At 38.0% G+C, this 23,951-nt stretch overlaps 1 protein-coding gene across 2 annotated transcripts in view; it reads left to right on the top strand.

Moving 5' to 3' along the window:
- LOC122441849 overlaps nt 1–23,951 on the top strand; it is a 231,215-nt gene that overhangs the window by 19,264 nt on the left and 188,000 nt on the right. Inside the window, exon 1 of one of the 2 annotated variants that reach the window (XM_043468915.1) lies at nt 23,670–23,719. The exons of the other annotated variant lie outside the window; for it this stretch is intronic. The gene's annotated coding sequence lies outside the window, so the exon portion shown is untranslated. Of the gene's footprint in view, nt 1–23,669; nt 23,720–23,951 lie in introns of those variants that run through there. 2 annotated transcript variants of the gene reach the window in all.

Here is a 23,951-nt window from a genome sequence, read left to right on the forward strand (position 1 = left end):
TTCCAGGCTTCCCTGTCCATCACCAACTCCCAGAGCTTACTCAGACTCATGTCCATTGAGTCGGTGATGCCATCCAACCATCTCATCCTCTCTTATCCCCTTCCCCTCCTGCCTTCAATCTTTCCCAGCATCAGGGTCTCTTCCAAGGAGTCAGTTCTTTGCATCAGGTGGCCAAAGTATTGGAGTTTCAGCTTCAGGATCAGTCCTTCCAGTGAATATTCAGGACTGATTTCCTTGAGGATGGACTGGTTTGATCTCCTTGCAGTCCAAGGGACTCTCAAGAGTCTTCTCCAATACCACAGTTCCAATACATCAATTCTTTGGTGTTCAGCTTTCTTTATAGTCCAACTCTCACATCCAAACCTGACTACTGGAAAAGTTATAGCTTTGACTATATGGACCTTTGTTGGCAAAGTAATGTCTCTGCTTTTCAATATGCTGTCTAGGTTGGTCATAGCTTTTCTTCCAAGGAGCAAGTGTCTTGTGTCTTTTAATTTCATGGCTTCAGTCACCATCTGGAGTGATTTTGGAGTCCCCAAAACAAAGTCTCTCACTGTTTCCATTATTTCCCCATCTATTTGCCATGAAGTGATGGGACCAGATGCCATGATCTTAGTTTTCTGAATTTTGAGTTTTAAGCCAACTTTTTCACTCTCCTCTTTCACTTTCATCAAGAGGCTTTTTAGTTCTTCTTTGTTTTTTGCCATAAGGGTGGTGTTATCTGCATACCTGAGGTTATTGATATTTCTCCCAGCAATTTTGATTCCAGCTCATACACACTGAGAAAAAAAACAATGTGAAGACAGAGAGAAGGCAGCCATCTGCAAGCCAAGGTGAGAGGCCTCAGAAGAAACCAAACCCACCAATAGTTTGATTTTGAACTGCAAGACATCAGGACTGAACAAATAAGTTTCTGTTGTCCTCATCCCCCCCTCCACCTGTCTTGTGTTACGGCAGCCCTAGCTAATACAGGGAGATGTAGAGTTTGGGTTCCCAGGTGGCGCAGTGATAAAGAATTCACCTGCCAATGCAGGAGACACAAGAGATACAGGTTTGATCCCTGGTTTGGAAAGATCCCCTGGAGAAGGAAATTGCAACCCACTCCAGTATTTGTCCTGGAAAATTCCATGGACAGAGGAGCCTGGCAGGCTACAGTCTATGGGGTCACAAAGAGTAGGACATGACTGAGCAACTGAACATATGTATGTACATAGAGTTTGAATTCCTTTACCATCTGAGAAATAGTAACCACATCAGTGGATCATTCTTAATGTAAAAATGAACCCAGGATATGTCTGCTAAGAAAACTGAATCTATCTCCACTTTATTTATGTATTAAATACTTTTGTAGTGCTTCCCATGCGAGGCGATAGCACCACTCTTGTCCACTCCTAGACTTTGCTGAACTTCTTTACCTCCTAGTGTGTCCAGATCTGCATAAACTATATTGGAGTCATTTTTAAAATACAGTATGTTTCAAGTGACAATGCCACATTTTTTTATGAAGTTTGGTTATGGAGTTTACAGGCAGTGTTTTCATTTTGTTTAGTAGGAATTAAACCTGCATCTGAGCACAAAGGTGGAGTCAATGATTTTACTCCTTTTATTAACTGTGAAATTTAGGCCAGTCATCCTATCTGGTTAATTCTCTTTAGTATTTCGAATATCTCAGGTTGATTCTAATGTTTGGCACTTTTAATTAAAAATGATTTTCTCAAATCCTCCTAGGCACGTGATGTTGACAGGAGAATCTCCATGGCATCAAGTTGTGTGTTTCTGTGAATAATATGTTGATATCAGATTCTACTGAAAGTGTTGCAGAAGACCAAAAACAGATCTGACATTGTCTTGTGAACCTATTTGTAGCTGTTGACTTAGAATAATCTGTGCTGATTTGTAAAGTCTGCTTTAGAGAAACCGTGACAGGTGAGGTACTGAAGCTGCTGTCAACAGCAGGATGTTCATTAAATGTTTTCCTCCCATGAATTTTCCTGGTCATTGTTCTCAGGAATAATATGGGTAATTGGGAACTGGGAAATTTTACGAGAACGAATCCTAGTATCCTCATTTCCTTATTGTATGACTTTGGTGACATCAATCATAGTGAGCACGTTTATTCACCTGTAAAATAGGGATGAATTCTGTCTTCTAAGCTTACCTTACAGGTGTTTGTGGGAATTAAATTAAATGATGAATGTCTCTGTGGTGCTTTTTATTTCTATTTATTTATTTTTGTATGGTGGAACTTATTCAAACATGCCATATACATTTAAATCTCATCATTATTACTGCATTCGCTACTAAATGGATTAACTTCATGACCCATTTGTTTTCTCACATTTTAAACGAAGTAGCACCTGGGCTCCTTGCAGGGATAAAAGTCATAGTAAACGAGGATCTCTTGTTTGATCTGGGTTCCCAGAAGGACTTAGTGTTCCATCATATTTTAGGGAGCTGAAGCTTGGTGTTGATTTTAATTTTAAATCTTACATTAGGTAGTGCTTTTTTCCTACTTTCCCCCCAAGATTTACATTTTTATAGCCAGTTTTACTCTTTTACAAGATCTAGATGCTGCCTCAGATGGATATCTTCAGAACCTCATGTCAAGTTCATGCAGTATATGAGAATGTGTCGTCTCATAGGGTGGGAGGAATAGCTCCTTCCCTCTGGCTGCCTTTCTGAAAGCATGTCCAGTTTCTAGGGTTTCTGATTCCAGCTGTACTGTGGAACATGTTTTCTGAATAGAAGAACTGATGAACAGAAACCTCTATCACTCTGTATTAGCAAAGTGCATTAAGGCAACCCAAGCAGGTAGCTTTTCTTTCCTGTATTGAAATATCGGTGAATGTACAATAATTCTCATATAGTTCCAATAAAATGCTGCTTTTCCATGCAAATTATAATCTGGAGGTTGGGCCACACCATCCAGAGTGTTCACCATGATTATCAGGAATGTGGGTGAACTGGAATGCGGTGTGGGGGAGCGTATTGGATTATCATTGTTGTTGCTGGAGTTGAAGGGTGGGCATCAGCTTGGGGTGGGGGGCTTAAAAGGTGAAAGCGTTTTTATTATGGAAAAGCTCCAAATATACACAGAAGTAGAGAGACTGGGATAACAGATCCCCATACATCCCTCAGCCAAATTCATGAACTGGGATGATCGACATTATGTTCCTTTTGCTTTGTCTGTTTCCCTCCTTTTCTCACTCTCTCTCTTTTATTCCAGAATATGGTAAATCACTCTAAATATCAATTCTTCTCACTTTCAAATACTTCAGATGTATTTTTAACTAATAATGTCTTTGTCCTGCTGCAGTTTTAAATTTAAAAATTAAAAACTTTTCAATTTGATATATTTTAAACTTAGAGGAAAGTTGCAAGAATAATACAAATAACTTGTGTAATGCTACAACCCTTTACCCAGATATCACTACCTGTATACATTTTGATTTTTGCTGTATCATTCTTTCTTTCACATGTAACTTTTTCCTAAGCCCTTTGAGATTGGTGACATGCTCTTTTACTACTAAATATTTTAGTGAGTGTATTCTAAGAAAAAGAACATTTTCATACATAAGTACTGATAAATTATTAAAATCAGGAAATTGAATATTGATGCAATAATGTTATCTAATACACAGTCCATATTCAAATTTTATCAATTGCTGAAACAGTGTCCTTTATAAGTATATTTTCCTGACTTAGAATCTCATCTAGGATCATACATGACATTTTACTTGTCATCTTTCTTTAGTGGCCTTAAATCTGGAATAAACAGTTTCTCAGTCTTTCTTGGGCTTTCCTGGTGGCTCAGCATTCGCAAAGGATCTGCCTGGAGTGCAGGAGATTCTGAAGACTCAGGTTTGATCCTTGGGTCAGGAAGATCCCCTGGAAAAAGAAATGGCAACCCACTCCAGTATTCTTGACTGGAAAATCCCATAGACAAAGGAGTCTGGTGGGTTGCAGTCTATGGGGTTGCAAGGAGTTGGACACAACTGAGCAATTAAGTACACGCGCGTGCCCACACCCACACCCACAATCTTTCTTGGTCTTTCTTGACCTTGACCCTTTTGAAGAGTTGTTGTTGTTCAGTCACAGGAGTCATGATTCTTTGTGACCCCATGGACTGCAGAATGCCAGGCTTCCTTGTCCTTCACCATCTCCTGGAGTTTGCTCAGGTTCATGTCCATTGAGGCAGTTGACCATCTCTATCTAACCATCTCATCCTCTGCCACTCCTTTCTCCTTTTGCTTTCAATCTTTCCCAGAATCAGGGTCTTTTTCCAGGGAATTGGCTCTTCGCAAAAGGTGGCCAAAGTATTGGAGCTTCAGCTTCAGCATCAGTCCTTCCAATGAATATTCAGGGTTGATTTCTTTTGGGATTGAATAGTTTGATCTCCTTGCAGTCCAAGGGATTATCAAGAGTCTTCTCCAACACCACAATTTAAAGGCATCAATTCTTTAGCACTTAGCCTTCTTTATAGTCCAACTGTCACATCCATACATGACGACTAGAAAAATCATAGCTTTGACTATATGGACCTTTGTTGGCAAAGTGATGTCTCTGCTTTTTAATGTGCTGTCTAGGTTTGTCATAGCTTTTCTACCAAGGAGCAAGCATCTTTTAATTTCAGGCAGTCACCATCCACAGTGATTTTGGAGCCCAAGAAAATAAAATCTATCACTGCTTCCACTTTTTTTTTCCATCCATTTTCCATGAAGTGATGGGACCAGATGCCATGATCTTTGTTTTTTGAATGCTGAGTTTTAAGCCAGCTTTTTCATTCTCCTCTTTCATCCTCATTAAGAGGCTCTTTAGTTTCTCTTAACTTTCTGCCATTAAAGTGGTATCATTTGTATATCTGAGATTGTTGATATTTCTCCCAGAAACCTTGATTCTAGCTCGTGATTCATCCAGCCCAGCATTTCTTATGATGTCCTCTGTATATAAGTTAAATAAACACTGTGATAACATACAGCATTGTCATACTCCTTTCCCAATTTTAAGAGAGAGAGAGAGAGAGAAAGAGAGAGAGAAAGTCGCTCAGTCATGTCCAACTCCTTGCAGTCCCATGGATTGTAGCCTACCAGGCTCCCCCGTCCCTGGGATTTTCCAGTGGAGTGGGTTGCCATTTCCTTTTCCCAATTTTAAATCAGTCAGTTATTCCATGTAAGATTCAAACTGTTGCTTCTTTTGAAGAGTACAGACTGGTGATTTCATGCAACTTGCCTCACTTGAGGTTTACATGATGTTTCCTTACAGCTGGATTCAGGTTATGCATGTTTGGCAAGTCAGTCAGTTCAGTTGCTCAGTTGTGTCTGACTCTTTGTGACCCCCTGGACTGCAGTATTTCTCCCAGCAATCTTGATTCCAGTTTGTGCTTCATCCAGCCCAGTGTTTCTCATGATGTACATTGCATATAATTTAAATAAGCAGGGTGACAATATACAGCCTTGACGGACTCCTTTCCTGATTTGGAACCAGCCTGTTGTTCCATGTCCAGTTCTAAGTGTTGCTTCCTGACCTGCATATAGAGTTCTCAGGAGGCATGTTAGCTGGTCTGGTATTCTCATCTCTTTAAGAGTTTTCCACAGTTTGTTGTGAGCCATACAGTCAAAGGTTTTGGTATAGTCAATCAAGCAGAAGTAGATGTTTTTCTGGAACTCTCTTGCTTTTTCGATGATCCAGAGGATGTTGGCAATTTGATCTCTGGTTCCTGTGCTTTTTCTAAATCCAGCTTGAACATCTGGAAGTTAATGGTTCACATACTGTTGAAGCCTGGCTTGGAGAATTTTGAGCACTACTTTACTAGCGTGTGAGATGAATGCAATTGTGCGGTAGTTTGAGCATTGTTTGGCAAGAGCACCGCAGAAGAGCTGAGGTGCCCTCAGTCCACGGAACCAGTTGGCAAATGATATCTGTTTGTTCCAGGGTTAGTGACATTAACTTCAGTTGATTCGGGTGTTGTCTGCTAAGTGAGAGATGGTTTGAGACTATTGTTTACCTATCTTCTTTCTCAAGACTTTATTGAGTGGTTTTCACATCCATGGGTGGTCTTCTACCTCCATCATTTTAATATATTTATCAGTAGACATTCTATTGTAAGACAAAGCTTTCTCCTTTTTCTCTTTTATATATTTACTTATTTCTATCCATATGGACTAGCAGATTCTTGTTTTAGCTCATGGGTTCTGCTTCATCACTACATTATTTATTTTGATGCTATGATTTCTCACATATGGTCAGTGGGACCCACACTCACTGTGTCCTGTCTTTTTGATGGATCCTAAAGGAAGCTTAGGGCTTCTCCAGTGGCTCAGACGTAATGAATCTGCCTGCAATGCAGGAGCAACAGGAGATTCAGGCTCGATCCGTGGGTCAGGAAGATCCCCTGGAGAGGGCAGAGCAACCCACTCCAGTATTCTTGCCTGGAGAGTTCCATGGTCAGAGAAGCCTGGTGGGTTAGGATCCATAGGGTCATGAAGAGTTGGACATGACTGAAGCGGCTTAGGATGCAGGCATGAAAAGCAAGGTTAACTTGTTATCTTCCATGTTGAAGTGGAGACTGGGGTTGGCAATCTTGTTCCTTTGTACAGTAGTAACCACAGGAACGACAGACTTTCCATCCAGATCTTCCAGGTTTCAAGCACAATCCCTGCAGGGAGCTGGTGTGGTCAGTTTTAGTGATGTAAGGGCACTCGGAAAAAAGTGTGTCATTAGTCTCTTATTTGGGGCCCTGATAGTGGCTTTCATAGAAGGTGTTCCCTACTAAAAAGTCAAGCAATGAGTTTCCTAATTTCTGGCTTCTGTCTAAAACAGGTTTCTTGAGTCAGTTAATTGAACATAAATTGCTACTGACCTTGGAGGGATTAACTTGCATTGTGGGGTCATCTCAGCTATATACCTATTTGGGTGCTATCTGGCTGTCTGAGCTTTTATATACTTTTCAGCTAAGTTAGAGAGGAAAATGTACTGCTCAGGGATATTACAGGAATTTTTGACCTTCTTCAGTCAGGTTGAGGTCAAGGAATTAATGTAGAGAATTACCAGAAGATCTATAAATACACATGTTTCTTATGTGAGAGGTATCATTTAAAAAGTAGTGTTTTACTTAACTGTTTCAGATCCATGTGTAATGTTTGAATGGCATAAAGGAAATTTTATTGGGGGGCAAAATAAAAATAACATTAAAATGAAAATTTTAAAAGCTACAGCAGCAGTAGGTTTCCTAAAGTTCTGTAGTGATTGAGCCTTTTTGATATTAGAAATAAATTAGATGATAGACTCTATATTTAAAAGAAGACTTACTCATGTCAGAGGCTGAACACATAAAGCAATTATACTCCAAATAAAAATTAAATAGTTTCACACACAAAAATTCAAAACTTTATGATATAATGCCTAGTATAGAGGAGGCCCCCAATAAATGTGTTTTCATTTCTGTCCCAATCCTGCTTCTAATAACATAACAGCCACCTTCAAGCACTCATTGCCTACCATGTTCCAGGTCGACCTCAGTGTTTTATGTGCACCACTCATCAGAGAGGAGTTATTATTTCCAATTTACAGATGAGAAAACTGAGACTTCGAGAGGTTAGGGGCTCTTGGCCAAGTGTTGATGCTAAGGTTTCAAGTTTGATGCTAGAGTTCAAGGTCTTAATCATTATGCTTTTATGTCTCTCATAACTATGACTCTCTGAGACCATGTGCTCTTTGTAAAGTTGGAGTAATAACTCATGGGTTTACACAATATTATTAAGTGCATATAGTTGAGTGTCCTAAGTTCTGGGAAGGGAGAATTAACCTGGGCTAGAAACAGAAATAAGAGTGCAGAGGTTAAGGAAAGGTGAGAGATACTTACTAGACATATAAGGTGAACAATACTGTCTCTGAAACACTGGGTTGCTTATCTTGTTCTAAATCAGAGGTTAAAAACATGCATGATCATAGTTTTAATTGTTACTATTTACTGAACATATGTGATTTGTGGAATTCCCACTTTAATGTTACAGCAACCCTTTGAGGCATGTTTATTCACTTTAGAAGACAAGAAACCAGGGATCAGAGCAGACAAGGGGTAATGCAGACTCCCCATTCCAAACCAGTCTGTGTGGGTCAAAGCTTTGAGTTCATTATTCCTCTCGATTGTGCTTAGCATAGACACCAACAAATTCCCTGGGTGCTGCCACTGCCATGGTCTAATTCTCACCCCTAGAACATCAATTCTTTGGCACTCAGCTTTCTTTATAGTCCAACTCTCACATCCAAACATGACTACTGCAAAAACCATAGCTTGTTGGCAAAGTAATGTCTCTGCTTTCTAATATACTGTCTAGGTTGGTCATAACTTTTCTTCCAAAGAGCAAGTGTCTTTTAATTTCATGGCTGCGGTCACCATCTGCAGTGATTTTGGAGCCCCCAAAATAAAGTCTCACTGTTTCCATTGTTTCCCCAGCTATTTGCCATGAAGTGATGGAACCAGATGCCATGATCTTAGTTTTCTGAATGTTGAGTTTTAACCCAACTTTTTTACTCTCCTCTTTCACTTTCATCAAAAAGCTCTTTAGTTCTTCTTTGCTTTCTGCCATAAGGGTGGTGTCATCTTCTTATCTGAGGTTATTGATATTTCTCCCAGCAATCTTGATTCCATTTTGTGCTTCATCCAGCCCAGTGTTTCTCATGATGTACCTTGCATATAATTTAAATAAGCAGGGTGACAATATACAGCCTTGACGGACTCCTTTCCCGATTTGGAACCAGCCTGTTGTTCCATGTCCAGTTCTAAGTGTTGCTTCCTGACCTGCATACAGAGTTCTCAGGAGGCATGTTAGCTGGTCTGGTATTCCCATCTCTTTAAGAGTTTTCCACAGTTTGTTGTGAGTCACACAGTCAAAGGTTTTGGTATAGTCAATAAAGCAGAAGTAGATGCTTTTCTGGAACTCTCTTGCTTTTTTGATGATCCAGAGGATGTTGGCAATTTGATCTCTGGTTCCTGTGCTTTTTCTAAATCCAGCTTGAACATCTGGAAGTTAATGGTTCACATACTGTTGAAGCCTGGCTTGGAGAATTTTGAGCACTACTTTACTAGCGTGTGAGATGAATGCCATTGTGCGGTAGTTTGAGCATTGTTTGGCAAGAGCACCGCAGAAGAGCTGAGGTGCCCTCAGTCCACGGAACCAGTTGGCAAATGGTATCTGTTTGTTCCAGGGTTAGTGACATTAACTTTGTTCAGTTGATTCGGGTGTTGTCTGCTAAGTGAGAGACGGTTTGAGATTATTGTTTCCCTATCTTCTTTATCAAGACTTTTATTCAGTGGTTTTCACATCCATGGGTGGTCTTCTACCTCCATCATTTTAATATATTTATTAGTAGAGATTCTATTGTAAGACAAAGCTTTTTCCTTTTTCTCTTTTACTTATTTATTACTTATTTCTATCCATATGGACTAGCAGATTCTTGTTTTAGCTCATGGGTTCTGCTTCATCACTACATTATTTATTTTGATGCTATGATTTCTCACATATGGTCAGTGGGACCCACACTCACTGTGTCCTGTCTTTTTGATGGATCCTAAAGGAAGCTTAGGGCTTCTCCAGTGGCTCAGAAGTAACGAATCTGCCTGCAATGCAGGAGCAACAGGAGATTCAGGCTCGATCCGTGGGTCAGGAAGATCCCCTGGAGAGGGCAGAGCAACCCACTCCAGTATTCTTGCCTGGAGAGTTCCATGGTCAGAGAAGCCTGGTGGGTTAGGATCCATAGGGTCATGAAGAGTTGGACATGACTGAAGTGGCTTAGAATGCAGGCATGAAAAGCAAGCTTTAGAATGTTGTGTTGGTTTCTGGTGTACAACAAAGTGAATTAGCTACATGTATACATATACTCCCTCCCTCTTTGAACTTCCCTCCCACCCAGCCCCCATTCCACCCCTCCATGTTATCACAGAGTTTCGAGCTGAACTCCCTATGCTTGATATATCATAAGGTTTTCTATGGCTTTTATTCCTTGCATTGATCCTACAAGTTGTGAACCTTTCTTTACAGGTGAGGAAACCAATGCTTGGAGTGACAAAAGAACTCTAGAAAAACAGAGAACAAATCAATGACAGTGGCAGGTCTGTATTCGGTGCCAGGTCTGTATTTCCAAAGGTCATACTCTTTCCACTCACTCACTAGAACGTAGCTGGCCTGCCAATTTCCAACTCAACCTCTTGCAACACCAAAGAGAGAGAGAAACATTTAGAACACAGGCTATTAAACTGATCCTTTTGTTTTTCTGTTATTCCTACTTTGTTAGAGCAGCAATTGGGAGGGGAAAGCCAAAGTTCTAGCAACTATCTGGGACTATGAAGCAACCTTGGCGATAGAAACCACCTGGGAGGATCTTAGAGCAAACGATAGAAGCCTGGGTTTTTGATGACAGCTTGCAGTCCCTTTACTAGCCCTAAGCCGCTCACTTCTATTTTTACATGAGAAGGAAACTTTTACCCTTTTCCTCTCTTCCTCCTTCCCGCCCTTCTTTCTTTCCTTGCTTCCTTCCTCTCCTGTTTCCTCCTTTCCTTTGTTTTTGTTTGTTATTGTTATTTTGAGTTTTTCTATCATATGAAAAAAAGAAATTCTAATTACAGTTTCCAAAATTATGCTTTGCTTCCTCTGGGCACATGTAAATGTCTGGGAAAGCCTGCAAAGCTCTGGTTGGGTGTGATTTAACTGACAAATTAATAAGGTTTCATGGAAACACTCACAGTTGAATATTTTGGGCCTTTATATCCTTTGACATCCTTTTGAGCTAAAGCACCTTTAGCAGTTAAAATACATTAACACAGTGTTTCCCCCGTCTCACTGTTTAATTCAAAGAAGGATGCATTTGGAAGAAATTAGGGTCTTGCTCCACTAAGGCTAGTCCTATTGAGTCCATTAGAGACTGAGTAACATTTGTGATCATGCTACATGATTTGGAATGGGTATGGCGCTTTTGTGATAAAAATTATGACATCAAACAAAACTCAAAATTTACTCCAGGTGGGATTTCCCCACCCCACTCCCTATTTTAATTTTAACATCAAGCACAAAAGTAACACTACACATTTCTGCTCTCCTGATATGCTGAACTTTGGGCAAAGAGGAAGATGAATTAAGAAGACATAGTTTTGTACTTGAGTACTACCCAGATTGGTGGAAATGAATTTTCCACTTAAATTCAGTTCATTTCAAAGCAGCCAAATATCATGGTCTCCTGGTTACTATATTTTAAGTCATTTTTAATTTAGCAAAAGATACTGTTTTGGTGAAAATATTTTATGTATCTCCTTTGTTGACGGAAAGAGTTAAAAATAGATAAAACCATCCCAAATCCTGAACTTCCCAAAAGTCTTATAGAGAAAAATATGGAGAGAATATTTAGAGACTCTGGTAAAACAAGTGGAAATTTGAACAATCATCTTAATAATTTACCCCAAAATGATTGAAAATGTTTATTCTGTCCTTAAATCTTGTTTGTCTGGCCCTATCACAGATAAGATTGACCTGAATTTTCTAGACAAGAACCTTAAAGCTTCCCTTAACTTTGTGAGAACTTTAAGTACCAAGTCGTCACTATGGGTAGCTATTTGTTGAAAAGACACCATCGCACGGCATTGCATTATTTTTGGAGTTACAAATTTGTTCCTCTGGGACTTAAAAGGAGATTATAATGGACTCATAAGATCATACAATTTCAACATTTGCAACGAACTTAGATATGACCTCCTTCAATCTTCTACCCCTTCCAATCATTTTAAAGATAAGGAAACTGAGACCCAGAGATTTTTTTCAAAGTTTCACAGTTTGTACATAAATCCACTGTTAAAGTCATGATGTCTCACACTTTTTGTTTATTTTCTAAAATGGCCCAGTGGAGGAAAAGAAGCTTTTGCCCATCAGTTTGAATTTGGTCCTAATTATATTTGGTATCATGATTTTCTCCCATAAAATCTTATGGAATAAGAGAATTATAACATCAAAACCTTCTAAGAATGAATTCACTTAATCTTGTTTAAAGTTATTGATACTATATACTTACCAGAGACATGGGTAAGTGAGAGGACTTTATCATAAGTGATAGCAACACCTTAAGCCATGTAGAAAAACAAAAATAGCAAACTGCATATTGATTCTAAAGCAAATCAAGTGAAGTGTCTTCTATGGACATATAGTCAGGTCATAAACTCAAGAAAATAATGTATGTTCCCTCCTGTTTTCAACAGGACTAGGAAATCTCCTTTAAACTTTGCATGTAATATGGAAATATGGTTTCTGAAGTAACCATTACAACATTTTTTCGTGAGTGTTTATTAAGAAGTCCCAAATGTTTGTTTTTTTAAAAAAAATAGCTGACATATCTATAGGTTTAAATCTTTTATTTGTTACTGATTAACTTAACTGCTCTGCCTGACAAAACTTCATAATAAATAAGCTAACCTGTGAGTGCTTCACAATCAAACTAACTTTGCTTAAAAGACGACCACTAAAACATGATTTACGTGCTAATGAATTTTGCAATCAGCATGTGGTGGTGTACAAGTTCCAACATGAATCTAAAATGTACAAATCCGAAGACACTGAAGTTATTAAAAATCACACCACAATGCAACTACTTTTAATTAAGAAGAAATATATCACATTCATATTTAGCAGGGACATTATGGCAGAGTTACTTTTTGAACATATCCTAACACAACATAGCTATTGTTGCTTTGAAAGTTAATGATTCGTTTTTGAGATCAAATTACTTGCTACTGCTGCTGCTGCTAAGTCGCTTCAGTCGTGTCTGGCTCTGTGTGACCCCATGAATTGCAGCACGCCAGGCCTCCCTGTCTGTCACCAACTCCCGGAGATTACCCAAACTCATGTTCATCGAGTCGGTGATGCCATCCAGCCATCTCATCCTCTGTCATCCCTTTCTCCTCCTGCCCCCAATCCCTCCCAGCATCAAGGTCTTTTCCAATGAGTCAACTCTTCGCATGAGGTGGCCAAAGTATTGGAGTTTCAGCTTCAGCATCAGTCCTTCCAATGAACATCCAGGACTGATCTCCTTTAGATGGACTGGTTGGATGTAAATTTTTTTACAAGGTGATTGATGATGGTGTGTCAGTAAAAAAAGTTGCTTGTAGATATATTTTTTTTTCTCCAATTGGACCAAATTCTTCTTAGAAAACCTGTATAAATCACTGGCTTTTCTGCCTCTGTTTCAATTAATTAAACTGCTGACAGTGAAATTGTTAACAAAGTAGCTTTAATATAAAAAATGATTTCCAGATCTTTGTATGTGAAACTTAAAAAAAAATCTTGAAGAACTTAAGTTTTAAACATCTGCATGGACAGATGTCAGAATGCAGAGTGTTGCACTATTATGCTGTGTAAGTATCTGACACTGTGTTATTACTCTTTAGTTAAATATTCACAGTGAGATTTTATGATCTTTTTAAAAGAAAACTTCCACAAGAGAATAACCTCATCTTGCACAACATAATAAGCACTTTAAATGAATGAATCCCAGAGTAAACAATGAAAAATAATTTTCTGTGCTAGTTTTGACACCTTATTTCAGTTACCTAGGATTTTCTATTGATATTTTAAAAATCATTCAATGGCATGCAGTGGTTGTGATTTTATTAAAAATTATAGTATTCATTTTGAATATTTCTCTGGAAAGAGAATTTTCAGTGAAAATCTTATATGTAAATGGTGGAGAAATTACATCTGGGGGAAAAGTATGGTCCTGTTGAATCCTACTGGTTGTGGAATATATTATAGTACAACGAGCAATATTTTTTAAGACATAAAAGACGAAAACTATCATAATATTATAAATGCAGCAGTAATTTAGTAAGTAGGACATTATTTTTAAAGGAATACTGAGATCCAGACCCTGAGATGCTGGGATGTTGTTTCATTCTCTGTTCTCCTCTACTCCACATCCTGCAACTTAGATGCAGTTAGTGTGCTTGATGAATATATTCACATTAGAATTATAACTGCCTAAAAAAAAAAAAACCACTTTTTAATGGTTTTAAAGTGATTAATGAAGAAAAAACCTCTCTTATCTCCTTAGAATTTACTAGCCTCCTCTGCACTAAATACATCACAGAAACAACCACAGTTTCCTTATATGCTGGGAAAAATTCTTTAACAAAACACTGTAATTCTGTGTCAAAGAGACTAACAATAGCATGAGCATCTCACTGTTTACTTAATGAGATGTGAATGGAAGTGTGAAGGTGAAAAGACAGATTCTAGGTTAGAGGATGTTAAGGTGAGGCTGCTTTTTAGCACAAGGAAAAAACCCTTGGAAACACCATGTCTGAAAATAATAGAAGTTTTTCCTTCCTTCCTTCTTTTCTTTCTTTACTTGAGGAATCCTCCCTATTTGTCTTAAAAATTCTAATGTGGATTAATCTGCTCTCAAAACCATCATAGTGATGTTTATAAACTGAAGTGGCTTGGCTTTGGAAAACATTAGCTTATATTTTCACTTTCTTTGTAGCAAATGTTTAGTGATACCCTGGTCTGCAGGTCACATGGCATAGTCTATCTACTATCAATATCACCACCATTGTTTTCATCATTAAAGGAAACTGAAGGAAATTGGTGATGAGTTGTCAAGAAATCTTAGGGACAACCACCTGTCATTGCCCCATTTGTCCTTGTAAATCCTTTGTAAATTCATGAAGGTCAAATGAGATTATGTCTAGGAACCCACTGTAAACTGTAAAGCACAAAGATGAGAGCTGATGATACCAGTGAGGATTAGTGTGTTGCTAGACAATATTATTCATTTTTAGACCGGAACTCTGGTAGTAGCCTTACATTTTCTGATGATTATACAGTCTTGAGTAACATAATTTATACTGATATAAACTATATTTAGCCATCCACCGGGATTCTAAAGCATTTGCTTATGATTCCTTTTCACTATTGTCTAGAATCATTTAGCTACTGCAAGAAAAATGATTTTTTTTTTACCTTATGAACTTTCCAATCTACACTTAGCAGATTAATTAGAAAATTGCCCCATCTCTCTTTTCCCTTCCCTGATATGTAGCTCTCACAGAAAGATGCTAATTTGATACAGAAGCTGCTTAAAATCAGTCAAAAGAAACCCTGCTCCAATCTTGTGCACATTAAACAATTCTCCCTGATCAAATGGGAGTGGGGCTGACAAGAAGAAGAGAGGAAGTTTGGAGATGGGTTTCTCCCTTAGCCTCATTTCCAACCAGGTAAAATGGAGTTTGAAAGGCCCAAATTCTCTGCAGATTTGCACAGCACTGTAATAGCCTTTATGCCTGGAAATTTATGGGCCATGGACAGTTTATAAGAAACGATGTAGTTCATCAGAGAGCCAGACTGATGGTGCACGTGGGAGCATTCTGCACAGGAAGTTGGGTTTTGGAATAATACTTACTTTGATAGAGTTGTTTTGTTAGCTAAGTAAAACAGTAGGGAAGCCAATGGCCACTTAGGCTTCAAACATAAATATATATTTATAAGTCACCCAGCTGCCTAATTGAGAGCCATAGTGTTTTCACTAAGTATATCTTCACCAGAAAGCAGTAAAAACAACAACATCATCAACAAAACCCCAGCCTCCACATAGATTCATTTAATCAGTCTTTGATAGTTTGGAGACAATTAAATGCTGTCTGAATGCTTCTTTCTTAAAGTCAAAGGGTGGGAGGTTGGGTAGAAAGATGCTTTTTTTTTTTTTTTGGTGGGGGGATGTTCTTGTGTATTTAAGGTGCAAAGACATAAGTTAAACCTTACATTATACTCCGGGTCACTCAGGGCTTTTATCAGAGATTTGAAATTGTGGCTCTAAGGACTTCAGATGAGCAGAGTTGGGGGGCTCAGAGGAGCAAGGGCTGGGCGTACAATTGTCTGGTGCTTTCAGGTTTCACAGAAGAAGGTTAAGCAGGAGGTGGCTTGTTAAATTTGAGCAGAGAACTGGAAAATAAGATTTCACACTCCTGAGATGAGGAAAGCTGGCGAGTTTGGAATTTGTCTGGGAGCTTTGAAAAAGGTCGGGTGAGCTATAGTGTTTCTCAAATTGTATTTCAGTGCTTCTGAAACAAGAAAAAGTAGGTGTCATAAAGGGCCCACAGACACATGTGGTCAGGTCAAGCGTCCTAGGTAAATGGGCATTTTCAAACTCAAAGGATGATTTGGCATGTGGAGGGCATGTAGAAAGCAAACGCACAGCCTCTCCTTCTGCTTGGCTGGACTGCCTGGAATTCAGGTCGCACTAACGATGTTTTGCTACTGTGTCTTCCTTTCAGCCTTCTCTTTCTGTTCTCAAACTCCTTTCTCCTCTTTATCGCCGCGGCTTTCATGAGGTCGTTCTTTTGCTTTGAGGCCTTGAGCGGGACTTGGATTGCAAGTGGACGCAGGGGAATCCAAGATGTGGGTTCTAGCCTGAGATGTGCTTCTTGGTGTGACCTGACCACAGGACACTTGCCTTTCTTCCTGGAGAGAGCAGGGTCAGGCCTCTGAGATCTCACCTAGAGCAGGCATTATAAGATCTTAGGCTTGTTTGTTTTTTTTTTTCTTATTGAAGTATAGTTGATTTACAATGTTGTGTTAGTTTCAGGTGTGATTCAAGTACATGTATATATTCTTCGGATTCTTTTCCCTTATATGTTATTACAAAATATTGAGTATAATACCCTCTGCTATACATAGATCCTTGTTGGTTATATATTTCATATATATAAACTGCCCCTTTCTTCTTTGGTAACCATAAGTTTGTTTTCCATATCTGTGGGTCTACTTCTATCTTGTTTTCTTATTTGTTACAAATAAGCTCACTTGTATCTTTTTTTGTTTTTAAGATTCTACTTACAAGTGATATCAGATGATCTTTTAGATTAGGTCAGAAAATGTACTTGAATTCTCCCCTCTTCTGGGCCAGGTGTGACTCTCTTTGTCAACTGCTTTTTAGGAAAATTATTCATTACTGTTATTTGACCAGTTCTTTGTATCTAATTCTCTTTTCCAATTGTTTTTCTATATATTATTTTTTTACTTCTGGTTTTACTTCTATTCTCTTTGCCCTTTGGTTTCCTTTGTGAGACTAATTTTACTTTCATAAGATTATATCATATAATATGCTGCCTTTCGAGTACTTATTTTCCCCTTTTCCTTGAGGTTTGATCTTTTCTTGCCTGATATAACGTGAGACACGTTTTAGGCCCTTTATAAATATTTCTTGATTGATTGGTTTAATAAGACTCCTCGTGTTTCCGACCTCCCATCTCCTCGTTTTGGCTTTGGTTTCTGGGCCAGCTCCTGTGTTTTTGGAATTGTAGTTAAAGCCATCCTTCACCTCTTATAACATGAACAGTGAATCAGGCGGATTGCAACTATACAATCTCTAGCCTTAAATCCTCAATTCTTAGGGGGCTGACTTAAAGGATGACTCAGTCTCATTTCCCTTGCTCCCATCCAAAATGAACAGGAAACATAAAAGGCATTCAATATATTGGATAGCAGTCAAACTTCTAATAGTTCGGCTGTGCTAGGAAAATGAAACCTTTTCGTGTCAGAAGCTCCCAAACACTTTCTTTTGGTTCCAGCTTGCAAGAATATAAAATGAGAGTTTTCTCTGCTAAGAGTTACAAATGTTCTGAAATAACAACTCACTGGAGAGATACAGATAAGAATCTGTAGAAGTATAACCTCACATTAAATCCACATTTCCTTGTACCATAGAACATTAAAAGAATTTAATAGCTTGGAGAAAATGTTACTCATTGCCCATTATCTTGCTACTAATCTATGTATTTCTATGAAAATGTGATAAATTTTATACTATGCTAAGCACATTTTAGCATATACTTAAATGGACTATTTATTTTTTAAATTCAGAAAGCAAATGATTGGTTTTCATTAATTAACTTTTTATTAAGTGGAACTCACAATAGAATAAAATAGAAAAAAGTTGTTTTGCCCTATCCAGTATTATTTAACTTACTCTGAGAGTCTCTGAGAATGCTTGTGTGTCTTACAGTCTCTCCACACTTTGTTTCACCATTCTGCTATTTTGAATTTCTTTCAAGAAGGCATTAAATTTTGTTTTGAAAAACCAAAGAATTGATTGCTGCTAGTGGCTGATTCCCAGTTAGACAAGACACCCTTGTCTTAAGAGACCTTATAAACAACAGCCACAACTTTCTGATAGAGTAGGAGTTTTGTAAGTTGAAGATCCCCTGGAGAAGGTAATGGCTACCCACTCCAGTATTCTGGCCTGGAGAATTCCATGGACTATATAGTCCATGGAGCCACAAGGAGTTGGATACGACTGAGCAACTTTCACTTCACTTCACTTCACGTGGTATTTCCACAATATATTTTCCAATCTCATTAGAAATAAATTTGACTTGCAAAATCTTCAGGAACATGTATGCTTGTTGGAAATGCCATTGGTACATTATGGCATCTTCAATGTATAATTTTTTTTTATCATCTACTTAATACTCATGTTACTAGGATAAGTCCTGCTCAAAGAAACAGAGATGTTATAATCTAGAAAGTTACAGACATTAAAAAATGTGAATGATGGAAACTAATGAACTGAACTGCCTAAACCCTGACTTTATAGCAATACTTTTTTAGATGTATAAAATTAAATAAAAAGATGGATTGGAATCTTTCAGAAAATTTGCTAATATATGTCATTATATGTCAGTGTTATAAAGTGCAAAATAATTTTTCTCCTCCAATTTAACAAACTATTGTCCATTTTAAAGCAGTTTGATACCTATGATTTACACATTTGTTCATGAAGAGCTAGTATGTTGAACAGTGAACTTTAAGTGGTGTGAAATTCTTTTTTAGAGACAGGAAGCAGAATGATGGCCATTTTTGCTCTAGGTAAAAAGAGATTATATTATTCCTCAACCTATTTTTTGAGGAAGATCTATGTCCTGGCTCTTTTCCTTCCAATCAACTTTGAAAGTATGGAGACATTATAAATTGTTATTATAAACACATATTTTGTGTTAATGTAGTATTCTGTTCAACCTTGGTGTCTACAAGCACTCATTATGTTGCAATATTTTAGGAGGACCTTTATAACCTTTGTTAACGTGTATTCTAAAAGAAGTACTATTAATGCTAACCCTGGAAGTCCCCTAAGGTTCCTTGTCCACTAAAATGGAGTTTCAATGCAGGGAATACAAGTGATCTTAGGCTCTATGTGAACAAATAAGGACGAGTCAACTGATGGAAATCAAACAACCGTGACAAGGAGAAGGGTCTGGAGGTTCCCTTTCACACGGTGTGAAGACTTCAAGCCAATAAAGGATCCTAAAATAAGTCACAAAATAGGTGAAACCCCTAGGATCTTACCAAGAACAAGTGAAAACTGCTTTATTAATACATTTCTTCCACTCTGAGAATGCCCAGTAAAGGAACTCCCATAAAGAATGGCCTAACAATATGAAGACAGGAGCCTCCTTGAAGATGAATCAATAGCCATAGCAAATATGAAATTAATGGTTCTGAAATTGGACATTATAGAATAATCTAAAGAGGACTATATAATCATTATGTTAACTGATTAGAGATAAGGAATAGAAATCACAAAGAAACCTCAGAAAATCATGGATAAAGAAAAGCTGTATTTGAAAAATAGCCAAATAGATGTTCCAGAAATGAAACAAAACCATTGAAATTTTAAAAATCCAATGAGTTATTATAAAGCTATGCTAATTTGAATGTTGGTAAATATAATGGTGAAACAGAATAGAGAACCCAGAAATATACCTAAGCATGTATCAGTTCAGTTCAGTTGCTCAGTCATGTCTGACTCTTTGCGACCCCATGAACTGCAGCATGCCAAGCTTCCCTGTCCATCACCAACTCACAGAGCTTGCTCAAACTCAAGCATATATGGAGATTTGTTATTTCACAGAGGAGGCATTACAGATCAGGAGAAAAAAGATAAGAGTATTCAGAAAGTGTCTCTGTGTTGAATGATAGTCAAACAGAAGAAAGAAATTTGGATCTTGACTTTAGACCAACCACTGAATCAAATCCATCTAAATTTACCTAAAAGTAAAATCTGAAAATTTTAGGGGAAATTATAGGAAAATATGTCAGAGTGCAAGAGAATTTCTTAAAATAGTCACAGAATAAAATCATTAAGGATGGATAGGACAACTAGATATCCACAGGCAGAAGAATGAAGGTGGTCCTTTACCTCACACCACATACAAAAATTAACTAAAAATTAATCAAAGTCCTAAATATGATAGTTAAAACTATAAAAATCTTGGAAGAAAAATGACAGTGGCTCCTTAGAAATGACATCAACTCAGAAAGAACAAAGGAAACAGACAGACTGGACTTTATCAAAATTAAAGATGTGCTTCAAAGGACATTATCAAGGAAGTGGTAGAAAATATTTCCAAACATATATCTAATGAAGCACTAGTATCCAGAATATGGGCTTCCCAGGTGGCACTAGTGGTAAAGAACCTGCCTGCCAGTGTAGGAGAAATAAGAGACACAGATTTGATCCCTAAGATCCCCTGAAAGAGATCTTGGCACTCCACTCCAGTATTTTTGCCTGGAGAATTCCATGGACAGAGAAGCCTGGCGGGCTACAGTCCATAGGGTTGCACAGAGTTGGACATGACTAAAGCAACATGGAAAACAAATTTATGGTTACCAAAGAGAAAAGAGGGGACAAGGGATAAATTAGGAGTTTGAGATTAACATATACACACTACTGTATACAAAATAAGTGAATAAGAACCTACTGGATAGCACAGGGAACTATATATTCAATATCTTGTAACAACCTATGATGGAAAAGAATCTGAAATATATATATATATATGTATATATGAAAAGAAAGTGAAAATGTTAGTTACTCTGTTGTGTCTGACTCTTTCCGACCCTATGGACTTGCAGCCCACCAGGCTCCTCTGTCCATGGAATTCTCCAGGCAAGAATACTGGAGTGAGTAGCGACTCCCTTCTCCAGAAGATTTTGCTGAGCCAGGGACTGAACCCAGGTCTCCCTCATTGCAGGCAGGTTCTTTATCATCTGCGTTACCAGGGAAGCCATATAAATATATATATAAATACACACACACACACACACACACACACACACAATGCATTACTTTGACGTACACTTGAAACTAACATAACATTGTAAATTATACTTCAATTAAAAAGAAGAATAGATATTGAGAAAAAAACTAGCAAGCCTTTACATCTGACAAACAATGAAGATATTGTGATATCGTAAAATTTACAGCAAGTGCTATAAGCCAGGTCTGTGAGCTCTATACATTTCTTCTTGTTTAATCTTCACTACAAGCCTAGGAGTTAAGTCCTCTTGTTAGGACCCATTTTAAGATGAGGAAACTGAGACTCATGAAGGCAGAATACCAGGGTGAAGGTCATTCTATGCTGGAAGAAGAACTGGAGTCCTGTCATTTTGATCCCAGAAGTGCCTGTAAGTATCCTGCTTTCAGTCCTGCAAGTTCCAAATTCCCAGGCGCGTATCAGTCCTGGAACAGTGAGGTCAGCCATGGGAGCCCAAGCCTATTAGGGCAGACGTTCACTTAAAGTTTGTTCAATGGTTAATTTAATGAATGTTGTTTATTATTTTCATAAATGTTAAAGATTTGCAATATATTAAGAATACAGCCTTTTATATTATATATATTTTTCTTTTGTCATTTTTACAACTTTTTTTGATATACAAGTATTTTAAAGTTTTATGTGTCAAATCAGTCTGTTTCTCCTTTATGGCTTCTTCCTTTGCTTTTATGTTTAGATATTCTTCCCTACCCTACACACCACAAGTTATATCTTCTTCTGGTTCTTTTATAGTTTATGTTGTAATTCAAAGTAAATTGGGGATATGCAGAAATGGGAAAGACTTCCATGCGCATTTTCCTGGTTTGGGTGAGTGTTTCAGAACTGTGAGCATATATGTTTGAAATGTTCATCTCAGGAACTGATTTAAAATCCATAACTTAAGGGAATGAAACGCTTCCCAAAGCATTCCCAATGTGCAGCGCACGTGTTTCTGCCTTGCGATTGGCAATCATGTCAAAATGTGTCAGCTCATTTCATATTCTTTTCAACTATCCTTTGATTAAGGGAGTGATGTATTAACGTATGTAAGCCTGCAGTCAAATCTACCTTCAAATTATTAGCACCTGGTGAGAAATGTCCTTCCCATTCTAAACACCAGTTCATCATGTCTTATTTGTAATTCACTTGATGATTTTGATATATCATTATAAATACTATATGTGACTAAGTCTTTACACTGAAGCTTTGTTCTCATAATAACAGCAGAAAATGTGAATTGCGTACTGTGTTTCTGAGGCAGATGTGTGGATTCAGACCAAGCAGGTGTAGTACGAGGCTGAGATGATAAATCACGAGCCTCAAATGTCTTTGCTGGCAAACATAATGTCATTAATGCTTTCCTTGTACCACTGGCTCTAACTTAGTTTTCTAGCCAGTGGAATGGGAAAATATTTGTGAATTTAGTTATTAAACAGTACAATAGAAATTACTTTGTTAGAAAACAAAATGAATGTTCTAGTCCAGGCATCAGCCAACTTTCTGGGAAGAGTTAGATGGTAAGTATTTTAGTTTTTGCTGACCATAGGATGTCAATTACAACTCCTCCCCTCTGCATTTGTAGCAGCCCTAGACAGAACATAAACAGACAGGTGTGGCTGTGTTCCAATCCAACTGGTTTGGCCCCTGGGTTGTAGTTTTCCAACTGCTGTGGAGTCAGAGATTTCATTCCCTTACAACTGAATATTTCTTACTTGAAAGGTAAGCATTAGTTACTATCCTGGAAAATATTAAACAAGTGCTCCTAGCATTCGTAGTTTAAGGCTTTGACTTCAATGTCTTAAGGTTAAGTTGGAAAGCCTTTTGAAAACGCTTTGAAGAATCATGATGTAAACGCGGAGTTGTTTGTGAGGATAGGTTATATCAATCTCAAATGAGAGGTTAGTGTCTCAGAGCTTCTTTGATATTAGTGGCTCATAACTTTCTTCCTAAACAAATATTTCTGCCTTCTGCCAGAGAGCTGGATTCAGCTCTTAATTCCAATGGGGTTCAGACTTAGATGGAGGGAAGCATATGGGTACCATACTTTTGGTAGAGTGTGTCTCTATGTAATCACAAAAATTGAATATCTCCAGAGCTCTATGTTACAAATTTGGATGGTCTGCTTTAATGCACAAAGTTCCTGCATCACAAAGGTGGCAAATGCAAGGCATTCTCAGTAACATTACTTCATGCTTCAGTAAATCAGAAAGACTGACTTTTGCTTCTGTTTTGATAAATTCTCTCACCGTACAGAATGTGATCTGTGGGTCAATCGCTGATTTGCTACAATCATATTTCCAAGCTAAGTACAATTTTTGGGTGTGTGGAAAAATATTTGTAGTTTTTGAGGGGGTTGGTAATATACATATGCATGTATGTATAAAGTGAAATGAAAGTCTTTCAGTTGTGTCAGACTCTTTGCAACCCCATGGACTGTAGCCCACCAGGCTCATCTATCCATGGAATTCTCCAAGCAAGAATGCTGGAATGGGTAGCCATTCCTTTCTCCAGGGGATCTTCCTGACCCAAGGATCGAACCCGGGTGTTCTGCATTGCAGGCAGTTTCCTTACCGTCTGAGCCACCATGTATATGTAGGTATCCAGATGTGCTTTATGTATTTACATATATAGTTTAAAAATCAGTCTCTTACAGACTCCCAAATATTCATGAATATTTACTCCTGCCAAATTTCAATGCTATCAGTGCTTAAGACAGGTTGGGTTTCATACTTTGAAAAACTTCCGTCTGTGATAAGTCTTTTGTTGTTGTTCCTATATTCGTTTGTTTTTATACTCTTGGAAGGGACTTTATTATTCTTCAGTG

The sequence above is a fragment of the Cervus canadensis genome, chromosome 5, assembly GCF_019320065.1.
Source record: "Cervus canadensis isolate Bull #8, Minnesota chromosome 5, ASM1932006v1, whole genome shotgun sequence".
Classification (NCBI taxonomy): domain Eukaryota; kingdom Metazoa; phylum Chordata; class Mammalia; order Artiodactyla; family Cervidae; genus Cervus; species Cervus canadensis.